Source organism: Manis javanica, chromosome 2 (assembly GCF_040802235.1).
Source record: "Manis javanica isolate MJ-LG chromosome 2, MJ_LKY, whole genome shotgun sequence".
NCBI lineage: Eukaryota > Metazoa > Chordata > Mammalia > Pholidota > Manidae > Manis > Manis javanica.
Window position 1 is genome coordinate 129111529 of NC_133157.1, and position 11142 is coordinate 129122670.

At 37.3% G+C, this 11142-nt stretch overlaps 1 protein-coding gene across 1 annotated transcript in view; it reads left to right on the forward strand.

The window, feature by feature from the left end:
* LOC140847869 (uncharacterized) overlaps positions 1–4372 on the forward strand; it is a 28427-nt gene extending 24055 nt beyond the window's left edge. The window contains exon 4 of the mRNA XM_073229384.1: positions 4291–4372. The gene's annotated coding sequence lies outside the window, so the exon portion shown is untranslated. The remainder of the gene's footprint in view (positions 1–4290) is intronic.
* Positions 4373–11142: the final 6770 nt, after the last annotated feature.

Here is an 11142-nt window from a genome sequence, read left to right on the forward strand (position 1 = left end):
CTGGCCTGCTGCCTTTTTTTTGTAAATGAAGTTTTATTAGAACACAGTCGCCCCTGTTCTATGTATAAATTATCTGTGGCTACTCCCACACCAAAATGAGAAAATTGAATAGCTCTGTCATAGTTCATATGTTCCTCAAAGCTGAAAATATTTATTTATTTGACCATTTACAGAGAAAATTTGCCAACGATTGCCCTGGAGGGTGAAATCCTGGTCATGGTAATGAATGGGCAGAGAGCACTTGAGAAAATAATAGGGAGATTTAGTACAAAGATTTAGAATAATTAAAGAAGTACAGAGATTTGGAAGAAGTTAAGGAAGATGCTAATATAGGTCTAGATTTTCATCTGGTTCCATATATCACTTTTCCAACTTCATCCTTCCTTCCAGCCTTGCTACAAGTTTTATGAACAAGTGTTTATCTGTACAGTCCAGATGGAAGTACTTCTTTAACAGATTATATGTGAAAGAGGAAGGGCTCTGGGAATGAACAGGGCTATAACAATGTGGTGTGGCCGGAGTGACTCTGGTACCTGTTGCCCCAGTCGGTGCCAGGCTGGTGTGTGCTCCCTTCCCCACCACTACTTCAGAACTGCACACTTGGCCAGGGAGGTCAAATGCAGATAAATGAAAAATAGTCCTCCAGATCCCACCAGTGAGAGCCTGTACTCCCACTGGTAATACCAGTTGTGACCTAGTTACTGAAATTTAAGGATGGTTAAGGAAACTGAAACAAAGACACTGCTTAGATGTATGTTTAAGAGAGGATTTTTATATGACCGTCAGTGGCTCCTGAATCACCTTAGAAGATAGAGCTTGATATTTACAAGAGTATATTCAACCAAAGTAAAAGCAAATAAAGCTGTTGCATTAGAATAATACAACTGAATAGTAAGGATAAAAATTTAACAGGCAGCAGTAGTTGTTTCTTTTTTCCATGTGTAGAACTGAAATACAAGTGAAGCCATAATAACTACCCCTAAGGGCATTTGTGACCTTTGACAACACAGAAAGAAAATATTTATAGTCTGAAACTATGTCTCTCCAATATTACAGAGTAAATGGAAAATATAACCTGGTCAACAAGCTGTATTTTTCACAAGAGAATGAAAATCTTATGCAAGGATTCTGTGTTGCTTTTTCCAAGTCATACAGAAATTAAATATTTAATAAAGTAACAAAAATGGAAGCCAGTGCTATAAAATGAAGGAAAAAGGAAAACATTAAAAGTGTAAAACTATCTTGAAACATATGTACATGTGTGTGTGTGTGTGTGTGTGTGTGTGTGTTTTCTTTGAGCATTTGAATTGCTTATCACCAGAGTGAAAAATAATACTAAATTTTCTTTGGTCTTACAGTAGAAGAACATTTATTAAAAGCAAAATATTTGCTTGAAATATATTTTGAGAATCTTCCATTTGTGAGGACCTGGTCTAAGAGCATGGGGTTTATTAGTCAAAAACTGATATATTTTTTTAAAAACCCATTCTCATGGAGTTTACATATCAATGGGAAGACATAGACAGAAAACTCTGATCACTAGTGAATGATGTGCCGTATTAGATGGTGGTGTATGTAAAGAAAATACAGAGCAGGGTCAGGAGGACTGAGAGCCCAGTGGGGGTAGGGCATGGACTCGCAGTGTCAGAGAGAGGGTGGCCAGCTGAGGCCTCACACGGACAGAGGTCCATTCACCTGGTGGAGTTCCAGGAGGGAAGGGTCAGCGTGAGCCTCTGGGGCAGGTGTGTCACAGTGCTATAGGCACTGCCAGGAGTGAGCAGGGGGCCAGTTAGAAGGTGAAAGTGGAAGCAGTTGGGTAGCTGAATAGTGTGGTAACCGAAACATTGCAGTCAGCTTCCATAGGACCTTTCTCTGAGTGACATGAGGCCATTGGAGGGTACTGACCAGTAACACATCTGAATTACATTTCAAAAAGACTATTCTCACCATGTGCAGTGGTCCAAGTACGAAATAATGAGGGCTTAAAGATCAGGGTAGTAGCACAGGAGGTTTTACCTCAGAAATAGACATTTGAGGTTTTATTAAATACTTTCTGTTTAGGAGTTAGAAGAGGAGGAGAATACTGTGCAGTTGTAAGAAAGTCCTTTTTTTTTTTTACCCATGTATCAAGTCAGCAGCCCCAGGTGAATGATCTGAAATGTTCTTACATATGTTCTGTAGCGTTTATGGCATCTGATTTTCTTTCCCTCCTTTCTCACTCTTCCTGACCTCATCACTTCATCTCAGGCAGTGAACCATCATCTCCTCCATGCAGATAGAAGAAAATGGAGACTTAAGAAATTTTGAGATGAAAACAGCATAATTTGGTGGTGGAGTGTGTATAGGAGGTCAAAGAGATGGAGATTCCTGGTGTGTGCTCATGATTGGGTGGTGGGGTCAGCTGATGAGATAAACACCAGAGGAGTTCCAGGCCTTGTTGAAAATCATGCTATGCCTTCAGGGCTTTCGGAATTTGGGTGCATTTAAGACATCTGTATGCCTCAAAAATCATGCCCTCCTCTGACCTCATACCTTCTATATTCTGGCCATAGCACACCACCACTGTCCCGGCCATTGTCAGTTTACGCATGCTGTTCTTTCAGAGTTGGCCACCCACCAGTCCCCACTCCACATGCAAATACTCTTTCTCAGCTTTTGGAATCCTCTCCTCCTTAGCGACAAAGACTACAGTTTATTGAATGCAGGATCTAGATCCCATTTCACCTATAGTAACCCCTAAAAATTTAGGACGTGTTGCATATAGCAGGGTCTCAATCAATATTGGTTGAATTGAATTGAACACTTAGATTTTAAGATAGATTTTAAAGAGATTTTTTAAAAAGTCATTTAAATGATATGATATTGTAAAGAAAATGTCCTTCTAAAACCTATAGCTGTCACTCTCTATAAATGTGTATTTTTTGCCTTACAGTTCTACTGTCTGGTACCTGGCATGTAGTCAATATTGAACAAATCATATATGTATATTTAAAAAAATCATTTGATACTGGAAAACTGAAAGTTGGCCAGAACAACAAACAGTCATGATTGATTAGATATTCACTAATGTATAAAATTATAGAAACATTTAAATGTTCTTATGAAAATTTGGGTGTACTTCCTCATTTTAAGAAATATCCAATGTGATACTAAGAGAAATTCAAAGCTATTATTTGCACAAACTCAAAAACGATCATTTTGTTTCAGACAAATGTGGATATCATATTATGGTAATGATGAAGATTGTACTAGATATATTCCCTTGACAAATAATAATTTATTCGTCCATTTTATTCCATCTACATGTATTCATTGAGTACCTACTGTATCCCAGTTACTGTTTTAGGTACTTAGGATATAGCAAGGACCAAAAGGGACATGAAAGATGTAAAATATTTTCACAATTACAGATTCTTTTGGAATTTTTGTTATTAGAATATACATGTTTTTCTTAATCATTCCTTATGACTTTAATAGCTTTTAAAGGGTTTAATTTACAGAGAAAGCTTTTATGCACTTAATTTTACGTGCCTGAATTAACTGCATAGGAGTTAGGTATTTTCAAAACCCATGTGAGCAAATATGGCTTTGTCAACTAATTGAGTAATATTTGAAGCAGTATCCAGTGCTACATTCTTGATTTTAACATATTCTCCTCCAAAAATGAATCTGTCCACACATAGTCCTAGCGAAATTATCTTTATTTTTTTTGTTGTTGACATTTACTGTTAAGTCTTCCATCAGGATGTGGGCAAGGACCTTGTCTTTGCTTCATCCCAGCTCATCCTAACTGCCTGGAGTCTATTACATGTTCCCAAAATGTAAATATCTGTTGAATGGATGAATGCAGTAATGGGTGTTGAAACATGTACAGTTTGTATGTGTGTGTTTGTGTGTGTGTGTGTGTGTGTGTGTTTGGGGTGGGGAGAAAGTCTAAGAAACCAGAACAGAAAAGGAGATGTCATATCAATCACCTAGTTCATTGAATTTTGCCACAAGGTAGGATACATCACAAACTTGCTGACCTCACTTTCCCCGTTCTTAAAATTCAAGAAAACTCACTGTAATATATTTAACTGTTCTTCTCTCCTTACGCCCTATGATCTTCTATATTGTTAATTGTGTAGCATAAAATGTTAAGCTAACTTTAAAGCTGAGCAGCAACATTTCACATATAAATTAATCATGCTGGTTGAAAGAGTAGAAGCGTGAGTCATTCACTAGTTGTATTGTTATGATGGCTATAAGTTGTCTTTTTTTTTTTGCCTTGTTGCTTCCATAATGTTTAAGGCTCAACCAAGTGACAGTAATGCTGACCACACTTTCCAGAGCAGCCCACTGTGGATGACCCTGCCTGACAGTAACTGATGGTGAGAAATACAGATATGGGAGAGATACAGGCAATTCCAGTGGCCTGCGGGCTTCTTCAGTTAAACTAACCCGGCAGACAGTAGCATTCTGCCCTGAACCAGAAAGAGGTAGGAGGAAAGTGTGCTGGAGCCAAGAGGTGCTAGACAGCTGTGTGCCTTTTCACTGCATTCCTCCAGCACCTAATTTAGCTTCAGCTCTGTTCCATAAAATCAGCCTGAACAATGCAGTGAGAACAGGGAAGAGAAAGAAAGAAAGAGGAATTTGCCTTGTTTCCCAGTGTCTGATGTGATGCATAATTCCTGCTGAGATTAAATCCCATAGGTTTTAATAATAAATGCAATGAAATCCTGCAAAACTAATGTCTATGAAACCTCCATCAGCAAGGCCTGGCTCCAAATTCTTATTTCTTTGTTTGGTTTATGCTGAGCCCTGAGTCATGTATTTACAGTTAATGTTTGTTTAGGGGGCAGGGATCACTTATGGAATAAGAAGAAAGTGGAGACAACTAAATATAAAGTAAATTTAAATATAAACTAAAATATAATTAAATAAAATTTAAAGGAAATATTAACTATAAAGTAAATGATTGAAGCCATGATCATAAGAGTTGTAGTAATAATATGTGAAAATGTATTAAACAGCAGGTATTGAATGAATCACTACATGTGTTGCATAATTTAATCTAACAACACCTTATGAAATAGGTTGTTGTTATTTCCATTGTATAACTGCGGAAGCAGAGTAAGTTACTTGTCAAGGCCACATGACTAGAAAATGGTAGAGCCACAGCTGGAATTATCATAGCTGTTATACATTGGGCATCCCCATATGCCCATTCTAAATAAGCGTTTTACATGAAGTAACCCATTTTATTTATTCTTACAAACTCCTCCGTTTGATCTGAGCATTCTGATTCTAGAGGCCTTGCTCTTAACTATGAATTTGGCATAATTGAGACCATGATCTTAATAAAGGAAAGGGTTTATGTAGCTTCAGAAGTAACTTTTGATTTTCTTTATAGCCAGAATTTAGTTCAGTGTCTACTGATTTGTGGACAAATTAATGAAAAAGTAAATAGTGCATTTCTCTATGAATTCTACTAAAACAAAACAAAGCAAAAAAAAAAAAGGCTAAAACAATAAAACAAAACCCTAGAGAGGCAAAATTAGCAGTTTGGTTCTGTCCTCCAGTATGGGAATGCTAATGTGCTAGCCTGTATAAATAAGTGATTCCTGTTGGTCATAATCCTGTAGTGGGAACGATGTCATGAGAAATTATTGGAGTGATTTTCAACAGCATAAATATTTAGTAACAGATGCACGTAGATGGCAGATTGCCTCATTCCAGTGCCATCTGTTAGACAACTGTCTATTCTAATAGGACTGGTCCATTAGAACTAGACCAATAGCACTGTCTCACATGTTTTAAGTTTATTTTCAAAATTCTTCTGAAAGCCTTGAACGAGGAAAGATGTTTCCATGTCTGGTTGGCTGGTGCTCAGTAATGGTGCATTACAACACCTTGGCAAACTGTGAAGTCCATTTGATGTGTCATAATGCTCCACAAGGAAGTGTCTCTCTTAAGTGTTTTGTCAGAAGTCAAACTAAATAATGGCACTAGAAACTCACTCAGGTACAAATAATTGGGTCCAACAGAGTTCAGTGCAGATTGTGCAATTGACAACAGAAATTGGCATGAGATGAAGGGTATAACCCACGGTCATCATTAGCGTGTGGAATTTATTTTTTTAAACAGGGCTAAGGCAGTATAATATAAACTCTGTAGAAAATATACCATATGTACATACAATTAGGTTATACCCAATGAAAGCATAATGATTCTTAGCCTAGACATGCCTTTCAATAAAAACTTTTGCCAAGCTTTTTTGCTGTATAAAGCTGGAGACAGTGTTAGTGTTCATAAATTTACTCTGTGCATGACCAGTTGTGTTGGTGATGTGTCATAAGTGTGGGCCAACGTCCATAAATGTCTTAGTTCTTGGAATAGTATCATAATGCCAGGTACCCAAATGGGACTCAGTAAATATTTGTTGAATGAATGTTCTAGGACCAATTGAAGCAATTCCCTGTGGATTCCCAGCATGAAAGCAAGTCTTATAGCCTTAGCTCAAGCTGACTATGAATTAGAACTTGGGATACTTAGTGTGTAGAGCAGAACACAGAGCAAATTGCTTATCACTACTATGTACTTGTAATGAACTTTAAAATGCAGTGTGATTTCCAAAATGTAAATCACCAGGTATATGTTTTTTTGGGAGCCAAACATCCAACCATGGCTGTTTGGAGAGAATACATCCATCTGAGTCTTGGTTAAGTTAAAAGAATAACTAATGTTTTACCAGATTCTCCCATGATTCAAAAGTTTGTGAGACTCAGCCCATTAATACGTTTAGCTCCTGTGATCTCCCCTCCCAGTGAAATGATAGCTACAAGGCAGTAGTGATAATTGGAGTAGGAGATCTTGACTTTGCCCTGTGGTGGTAAAATGGCACACTTTGAGTAATTGCATATGTATACAGTACTGTCTGAAAGAAATGAGGTATATTATCATCATATAAATATTTAAAATTTTATGTTAAAGCATGTTGAAAATATTATGTAGTTTCAGTATGGATAAGAACCAAGTTCTGCCTTTTGTTTCTACTGTTGTCTTTTTTCCCCAAACAAGTAGCGTCTGTTCGTAGGGACAGAGCCATCAGAGACCTGACTGAGCTCACTGATTGCCTTCCCCTTGCTAACACGAGAAATACTGCAGTCAGAGTGTTGAGTTCCAGTTAAATGTAGCTAAACATTCACAGGTGTTTTGGAGCTGAAACTGAGCAGTTGGTTGGAGAACCTATAGAAACTTGAAGATTTGTATGTTTCTGCTTATCACCCCACCATCTTTTTAGAACAATTCATTAAACAAAGGTCTGGATATTTTGGAGTCAATACTTTGTGTTTACCTCTCCTCTTGCTAAAGTCCCTATGACGCAATCACCAAGTTCAGTGGGCACATCGCAGGCCTTTTAGCTTGACTTCTCAGCAGCATTTGATAGACCTTGAAATTTCTTCCTAGATTTTGGGGCTCTTTCTTTTGTTTATTTTCTTTAACTCTTGTACCTTTTTTTTAGATTCTTCTTGCTGCCCCATAAATGGGGTGTTCTCCAGAGTTCGGTCCCTGGTTCCTTTTTTTTTTCCTATTCAGTCTCCTTGGTAGACTTCTGCAGTTTCCATTTAAAATCCATGCACTGACTCCTCCACTTGTGTGTCCCCATGTCAGCTGCTGAGCTGCAGACCTGTGTGTCCAGCAATCCTGAAGATTATATATATATATATATATATACACGATAACAAGGACAGTCACAACAGCAGCAGCTACTCACTACCGAATGCTCTGGCAGACAGCTCAGTAGTTTATTGCTTCATTCCATCTATTCCTTTCAGCAACACTGTGAGGTAAATACTGTTATGATTTTCTATTTATAAATGAGGAAGCTGAGGTGAGATGCATTTAGTACCTTTCCCAAGGTCATTCAGTTAGTAGCAGAGCCTCATTTTTAATCTCAAGTATGGAGCCAAAGTTTTAAACAAGCAATTTGAATGCACATGTTAAAATGAAATCCCTTACTTTTTCTCTCTCTCTCTCTCACACACACACACACACACACACACACAACCATCCTCACCCATTATTCCCTGTTCTGCTTGAAAGGACCGTATTTCATCCCTAAAGTAAAAGTATGGGATATGCACAATACCCCCCAGATATTGTGGATTACAAGAGTACTTTTATTTTTATGTCCAAAATATTTCCTTTACATTAAATAGAGGTTTCAAACTCATGACCTTTAGGATGATGTATTGTTTAGACTACATACTCTGAGAAAGTATCTGACAAACATCTAGATTTCTTACTTTTCTTTAAAAACCTGGGCTGGCGCTTTCTCATGGCCACAGTCATCTGGAGCTGTGTCGCAGCTTCCTCTCCCCTGGGCCTGACTTTTTCTCTCTTAAAAGCAGTATTAAATTCCCATTATGTAAGTATGATATCTGCTAAATCTACTTCTCAGTAGTTTCTATCATTTTAAAATTAAAATGCTGTAAAGACTAATAATCTATAAGCTGTTTTTAAAATTTTGTTTTAAAAAATCTATGTGTATGTGCCAAATTGGATTCCCCAAAATTCATATGTGAAGTCCTAATCCCCAGTACCTCCGTGTGATTGTATTTAGAGATACAGGGCCTTTAAAGAGGTGTTTAAGGTAAAAATGAAATCATTGGGATGGGCCCTAATCCAGTATGATTGTTGTCCTTGTAAGAAGAGGGAGTTAGGACATAGGCACATTCAGAAGAAAGACCCTGTGATGGATGACACAGGGGGTGCCAGCCATCTACAGGCCAAAGTTTGAGGCCTCAGAAGAAACCAGCCCTGATGACACCTTGGTTTCAGATTTCTAGTCTCCAGATGTGTGAGGAAATAATTTCTGTCATTAAAGCCACCTAGTCTGTGGCACTTTGTTACGACAGGCATAATGAATTAATACAGTGTCTTTAAATTTTAATTCACTGAGATTTTAAGTCCTGTGTCTAGGAACTTTATCCTTAGGAAAGGGATGGTTCTTCCCACTTTGAATTTCTTTAAGGGATTTTTAAATTTGACCTAGGAAAAGAGGGCCATCCTTACTTTTTCAGGCTAGATAACACTTATGATCCACTACCTAAAGAATGACTTTTTCCTTCCCCTTTTAAAATTATCTATTTCTGTTGAAGATACAAAGCAAAAAATCATTAAAATATAATTAATCCCCATTTATTGCATAGAGTTAAACATAGTGGGTTTAATGTCTTCCAGACTTTTGTTTTGGTAACTAGAGTACATTAAGTTCTCTTTGCAGTGGATAGCTATGCTCACTGCAGCTTCAGATTTCCAGAGGAGCTACTTACTACAGTGAGTTTATGTGCTTTACAGCTGTTCCTTTGAGGTCTGGCTGTCAGGGGAGAAAGTACTATGAACCACTAAATTTGGTCTATTCAGGTTTTCCTAGTGATACTTCAGGTTGCCATGTTGTCAACTTCAAAATACCTGTTCTCTCCACCCCTCACCTTAACTTCCCAACATTAGTTGTAGTTGAACCAGGAAAATTATGTATGTAGAGTGGGTTAGAGACCTTGTTGGAAAAGAGCTTTTGCATTTACTGATCATGTGCTCAGATGAGACCTCTCCTGATCACCCCATATTAAATAATTTCAGACTCATTAAAGACCTTGAGAAGGTTTATCTGTATGCCTGCCTGTGACATTACCATTAACATCTCAGGTGGCTGCAAGTTAATTTTATTTTATAAATTCAGAAAGACTGAAATTCTCTTGTAAAAACTCATAATTTATTTTTTGTATCTATTCTAAACTATTCATGCTACAATCTTGAACTTGTTTCATCTTGTTCGGGCCATTGTAGAGGTGGAGGATAGCTAGTCACCATGTATAATAGCTCTTACTCTTGAGCTCATTTCCTCATTTTATTAGAGGAAAGGCATTATTAAATTGCCTTTCTACCTTCTCTTTTCCAAACTGAGCTTTACTGTTTCTTTAGCCTTACAGGACTTATTTAAAATTTTTAATTACATATAAGACTTATCATTAAAGCCTCTCCATATTTTTCACAACTTTCTTTGATGGTGAATTCAGCACTGGTTGATTACCATCAATATATAATGAGAAGATAGTTCCTACACATTGTACCATAAATATAAATTTGACTATTTTGGTTTCATGCTTAATTTTTATTTCCCATTTAGCTAATTAAAATGCCTAACAACTAGGCAAAAGAAGATTATGTAATTCTTTTCTCCATGACAAAGGATAATCAAAACAGATAAATTGCATGTAATCTTTTGACTTCACATGCATTGCTACTCAGATTCAGAGATCAGAAATATATCCTGCTGACTAGAACCAAAACCAAGAATTTTCTTTATCTACCTTGTAGTCTTAGCATTGCCTCTAATTAACTGGATTACTGTAGACAAGTCATTTAACTTCTTTGTGTATCATTTTATTCATTTATGAAAATGAGGAGTGCGGAGCTCAAGATTACATGATCTCTAAGTTGTCTTCCAGCTCAGAAATTGTGCTGTGTACTCTACTAAGGATAACAACAGTCAGTAAGTTACAAGTTTTAGTGGTGAGTATATTTGGAATCTACTAAGATTGATTCATTTGAAATATATTAAGTACTACTTCTAATGTGTCAGGTGCTGGCAACACTGATAAATCAGACACCTTTGAAAGTCTTTAGAATTTATTAGAGGAAAGAGACATACAATATAAAAATAAATCCAGTTAATATTACTGGTGCTATGGTAGGAGCGTGGCTGAGGCCTGCTGGGGCCTGAGGGAGAGGTTGGTGAATTTTTTTTGATGGCAGGAGCACCAGGAAAAGACCAGTGATTCAGTGGGCCTGTTATGAAGTCCTGCAGAAGAGCAGTTACAGTGAAGTGGTGAGGCCAGCAGCGTCACTAGTGGCAAAAGTTTGAGGATAAGGAAGTAGCAGTAGTGGATACAGATGTTTTTTGTTCAAAGGAGCTGGACTGTAAGGAGAAAATAACTGAGGGGATTATAAGAGGCTGATTTTAAATATGGAAGTAAAGGGCAAAATTTAACATTTTAGGGCTAAGAGCCTCTAGAGAGGAAAAGAGTGTTCTGAAAATGAAGAAGATGAAATTAAGAATGAACTTAAAAACCTGGTTGAGGGTGGACAGAAAAACAG